The sequence below is a fragment of the Mauremys reevesii genome, linkage group 25 (assembly GCF_016161935.1).
Source record: "Mauremys reevesii isolate NIE-2019 linkage group 25, ASM1616193v1, whole genome shotgun sequence".
Classification (NCBI taxonomy): Eukaryota; Metazoa; Chordata; order Testudines; family Geoemydidae; genus Mauremys; species Mauremys reevesii.
Window position 1 is genome coordinate 20,898,390 of NC_052647.1, and position 6,043 is coordinate 20,904,432.

The following is a 6,043-nucleotide window of genomic DNA, read 5'->3' on the forward strand; positions in this document are numbered from 1 at the left end:
GGAAAATTCCCACCCAGTATTACCCATAACTTCTTGCTGAGCTATACCATATCTTCTAGAGAGACCTCAGCCTGGATTTAAAGACTCCAGGTGGGAGAGAATCCACCATGTCCATTGGTCAGTTGTTAGGCCCCTGCCATTATAAGGATGTCTCCTGGCCATTTTCTCCCAGGACGTGCAAAATTCCTGGTGCTGGAAATGTAGCGGTAAGTGGTCACTACCCACGGATCCAGTGAGAAGGCAGGTTTTATGGATCAGTCAGGGAGGATCTACACTGCCTCAAGAGCTCAGAGGGCAGTTTCTCATGTCAGCGTGCTTTGACTTCTACGTGCAAATATGTACACATTGAAATCCCTGCTCCCAGGGCTCTGCCATTTTTCTTTGGGAAAGAGAAATACATTATGCAGCTCACCTGTCACAGCCCAAATAGCCAGATCAAATCCCCCTAATGCCGCCTCAAATTTTTGTGGGTGTGTGTTTTGTTTTAAAAATCCGGCCCTCAATCATTCCCGAAAAGTGTTCTTCCCCACCAGCTAATCAATCCCACCCCTTAAAGGGACATCTGGCAGCCCCTCCTCCTGAGCCCACAACTTTATAGTGTACATTCAAGGCGGTTTTGACTCATATTAAAGCAATGGGCTCTTTTTAATCTGTTGCTTCTATATGGAAATGGGATAATTAAAAGCACTTGTGCGGTGTATATCTTCCCCGCATACTTATCCATCCAGATGTTTCGCAGTTGTGCATTTCCTAAATATGCCATTCCGCCCTGTTTGACTCGGTATTATTAAATCATCTACACATTTTCAAGCAGCAGCCCGAGCTTAAAGTCTTTGCAAATTTCCACACATGGGGTCCCCGACTTTCAATGCCAAAGTCTCGATTCACTTAACAATTTATTTATCACGGTGCCATAAAAGCACCCTCCACATTTAAGCCTGCATGAAAGGGAGGCTGCATTGAGAACGTACCTCTCAGCAATTTGTTTAGAGGAGAAGTGAAGCATTGCGTGTCACTCTGAGCTGGATCTTGGGTTCTTTGCAGACAACAGGAGTTTTGAGTGTGCAAAGGCGTCAAGGAGACTCGGGTTGACATTTGGGTGTGCAAGACCCAAGATCTTCTGAAGTGGGTGTCTAAAGGGATTAGTTTGGGGAGCAAAGCAGATGCTCATGTCAATTGGGAGCTGCCGGATCCTTGGTACATTTGAAAATCTGATGGGCCCAGGTGCCTGCATAAGGAGCTAGGGTTGAGATTTTCAAGGGTGATTAAGGGAGTGAGTTGCCCAATCTTTGTGTGGGATAGTGGGATGCTTAAGGGAGCTAGGCATCTAATCACTTGACAATCCTACTGAGTGCCTATCTGCATCTTTAGGAACCTATAACCCTGTCCCTAAATAATTAAGGAGGATAAACCCCCTTAACTTTTGATCCATGCCCCCCCTCCCCATAATATCTGACTGCCTTACAATCTTTTGACCATCTTCTGGGAGGTAGGGAAGCCAATTCCAGTGTACAGAGGGAAACTGAGGCACGCAGCAACTAAATAATTTGCCCAACATTACACAGGAAGACTGCAGCAGATCAGGGAAGCCAACCTAAGTCTCCCAAATGCTTGGGAGACGTGTCTTAACCACTGGGTCATGCTTCCACTTTGCCAACTTTTTCCACTGGCCTTGTGATCCTAACTGGGTCCCGTAGGTGTTTTTGACCATTTCACCCTGGGAGTGCCGTCGACCATCTCAGCGTAGTAGTCTACATTTAAGCCACCTTTTTGAAACTCTTGGCCTCGGTTTCCAGCTAAAATGAAACGTTGATGGGTCATCGTGTTAAAAAAAAAAAAAAAAAAAGAGCAGGGTGCAGGTAATATCTATGACGTGATGATTTATTTTATTCCCTGAAAAGACGGGAGTGAACCAGAATTCCAGATCCTGTATGTTAGTGCAATGCTCATCCAGGCCTAGTTCTCCTATTGCCACTGAGTTTGGCCTCTGGAAGCATCGAGTAAGGACTGCAAGATTTGGCCGGTTCATATTATTCATTATATGGCCAGTGCACAGGGCTGTGTGAGTATATAACAAAACAGTCTCCCTCCCTGCTGAGTTTACACTTTGCCCGTGTAATTCTTCTGGAAACATCTCACCAAAATCTGCAAATAGTCCAGAAAAAAAGTGAAGTGAAGTAAGGCCCCATCCCGCAACGTCTTTGATGTCAGGTGGAGCCGCTCTAGGGTGACCAGATGTCCCTATTTTATAGGGACAGTCCCGATTTTTGGGTCTTTTTCTTATATAGGCTCCTATTACCTCCCCACCCCGTCCCGATTTTTCACACTTGCCGTCTGGTCACCCTAAGCCGCTCAGCACATTCCCGGAGGCAGCTAGGATGTCCCAGGATCGGACCCACAAAGCAGAAGGAAGCTGGGGCCGAGAGTGAGGGAGAACATCTGGGATATGTAAGGAACCTGAGAGGCAGCTGGGTTTCTTTACTCGTGTCGTATAAAGTCCACGTTTTCCAGATCAGCTTTCCGCCCCTAAATCCTGAGCGTGCCATCTGCAGCGCCCCACCCTGAAGGGATCAGAGGGAAATGAAAAAGATCCTTAAGCCCACCAGGCACAGATGTGCAGAGCCTGGGAGCTTTGAGACGAAGCACTTGCGTGAACTTGGATACTCTGTTTTACTGCCTCTATGGTGAGAAAAATCACCTCCTCCGTTCCACTGCACACTTCAATTTCCCTGGGTCTTAATCATTACATTTATGGTGCCCGTGTAAATACAAGGAAACAGCAATGGAAATCAAGTAAATCCTGCAAGGAGATATTTCTCCAGGGATTTACTATCAATTCTCTTCCTCCAAACCTGTGAAAGATGCATGGGAGGGGAAAAAAGATTTAATTGAATACAAGGGCTGTTAACCCCAGTGCTCTGGCCGAATTCTAATTCCAGTAATTACATTCTGCCTGATTAAAATTTCCCCTTCATTTTCAATTGCTTTTGGTATCCCTCTTTGTTTCCTGTTATACCATGTTGTGTGGCATTTCTGTGCATTGTTACATAGTTTCTGGGTTCTACCCCAGAGGCAGCTGCATTTCAGTGGCAAATGAAGTAGATGATGGACAGAGATTTCTTGCTATCTGATGATTAGAAGCATTATAATAAGATCTAGTTCCTCTGTATCACTTTGCGTCTGTAGATCTCAAAGCTCTTTACAAAGGAAAGCAGTATCATTAGCCCCATTTTACAGACAGGGTAACTGAGGCACAGTGACATCCAACAAGCCAGGGGCAGAGCTGGGATTAGAATCCAAGTCATCTTAGTGTGAGTGCAGAGCTCTACCCACTAGGCAACAATGCTCTCTTCAAAGCAACTGGACTGTATAGCACTTCCCTCCCTCACAGGGCTGTTGTGAGGCTGAATATGTTCAAGGTGCTCACATATAGTGGGGGGAGGACAGAGGGGTGGATAAGTGCCTTAGCTAATTTAAACCCCACCATTTTGTATGTATAGTTGGGATTATGTTTCCCAGTGTACGTTGCTTTTCATTACCTCTCGGTTACCTCAAGAAAGAGATCTTGGAATCATTGTGGATAGTTCTTTGAAAACATCTGTTCAATGTGCCTCAGGAATCCCAGAAGCTAACCGAATGCTTGGAACCATTAGGAAAGGGGTAGATAAGACAGTAAATATCATAATGCCACTATATAAAGTCATGCTACGCCCACACCTTGAATATTTTGTGCAGATCTGGTCGCCCTCTTTGAAAAAATATATATTGGAATGGGAAAAGATACACAGAAGGGCAACAAAAATCATTAGGGGTGTGGAACAGCTTGCATACGAGGAGAGATTAAAAAGACTGGGACTGTTCAGCTTGGAAAGAGACAAATAAGGGAGGATATGACAGGGGTCTATACAATCATGACTGGCTTGGAGAAAGTGAAAAAGGAAGCATTATTTACATCTTCCCATAGCACAGAACGAGGAGTCACCCGATGAAATTATAGGGCAGCAGGTTTCAAACAAACAAAAGGAAGCACTTCTTCCCACAACGCACAGTCAACCTGTGGAACTCCTTGCCAGGGGATGTTGTGAAGGACAAAAGTGTAACTGGGTTCAAAAAAGAACCAGATAAATTCCTGGAGGACAGGTCCATCAATGGCTATCAGCCAAGATGGGCAGGGACACAGGCCCATGCTCTGAGTGCCCATAAACCTCTGACTGCCAGAAGCTGGGACTGGACAACGGGGGATGGATCATTCAATAATTGCCCTGTTCTGTTCATTCTCTCTGAAGCATCTGGCACCGGTCACTGTTGGAAGACAGGACACTGGGCTGGATGGACCATCGATCTAACTCAGTAGGGCCATGCTGATGTTCTGATAGGTAGGTTCCGTACACAGCTTTCTTAGTTCTAGGTGGCGGTGTTTGTTTCATTGGACATAGGAGAGAACTCCCAGCACCCCCACTTTGGCCCTGGGAGGAGGATCAGGGAAGGGGATGCAGAACTTACATGGACAAATTCTGCTCTCATCATCCCCAGGTAAATCTGGAGTGACTCCAGTTAAGTCAAATGGAGATAGCCCCTCACAAAGGCAATCAGAGTCAGCCCCTTATAGCCTATATATGCATCCTGCAACTTGAACAACACAGTCCGAACATGTAATGGCCACTCTGTTAACGGCTACACGGGAACGGAAAGCTGGAGCTGCTCCAGCTCGAGCTAAAACTCTGCAGCCAGCAGGGTAGCTACTCGTAGCCTCTGTGGATCCCCCTTCTGGCCCTTCATTAGGTAATAGCATTTCTGTTCCTTCTGCATAAGCTACAGGCCCACCCCCCAAACAGCACAGAGAGCCAGCAGCTCCTGTCCAGGGGTAGGGTGACCAGAGGTCCTGATTTTATAGGGACAGTCCTGATTTTTGGGTCTTTTTCTTATATAGGCTCCTATTACCTCCCACCTCCTGTCCTGATTTTTCACAGTTGCTGTCTGGTCACCCTATCCAGGGAATTCAGCCCTGGGAGTTGCCCATTCCTGGAGCTGCCTCAGGATTGCGGTGTAACACATCAGTAGACCTCACCCCCAGGCACCCTCCATTCACGATGACCTCATGGGAACTGGGGGAAGCCCTTTGTGCTCCTTGGACACAAAGGCCCAGTGAGAAATTTACAAGGGACTGCAGTGGGAGCAGGGCATTACTGGGCCCGATCTTACGGGGTGCTGATGAGAGTGGGGAGAAATGTTTCAACCAATTATTTTATCTGGTAGAAAAGGCAGATTTGGTGACACTGAATTTGTGGCAATTTCACTGAATTTTCCGTCGAGGGGTGAAAATACTAAAAAAGAAAAAGAAAAAAAATGAGGAAGAAAGGGGAACATTTCAGTTTTTCAACTGGAAATGGCTTTTGGGGTAGAAAATTTCCACTGATTTTATTGCAAATGAAATTTTAAAACATTTACAAAATTCTCTGCAGTGAAACGCAACATTTCATTCCACCCGAAACACATTCCCCCACCACCACGTTTTGATTCTCTGAAAATTCAGTTTAACCTGAAATGAAATCCCGCCCCCCACCCATTTTCCAGAATTGCCAGGGAGCAAAAACTCCATGATTTGCCCAACTCTAGTGCTCAGTGCCCTCAGCTCTCACTCGTGTCAATGGGCCCCATCCCCAGATGTGTGACCAGGGCGTGAATCAGTGGCTTTAGAGGGAAAAGAGCACAGCTGTGCAGCTCCAGCAAAGCGACCCAGTTCCACAGCTGGGAGCAGTAACAGATCTGCAGGGTCAGGCACAGGCACAGAGCGGTGACATGCAATGTACACAGCCCAGTGGGTGACACTAGGTGTTTGGGGACCGATCTGGCAAGGTGCTATGTGCTTCCCACAAGCTGCTAGCATAACCCAGTGGTGAGCGTGTGTTATAGAGCCGCTCTGTGCCAGTCCACGAGGGTTAGGAGTTATCACAGGCCCTACTTACAGAGCTTTGACTCACGCTGTCACCGTTCCTGCTTTTTAGCTCTGGGGTCCCCGTTCGATCCCCGCCGAGTCCTAACC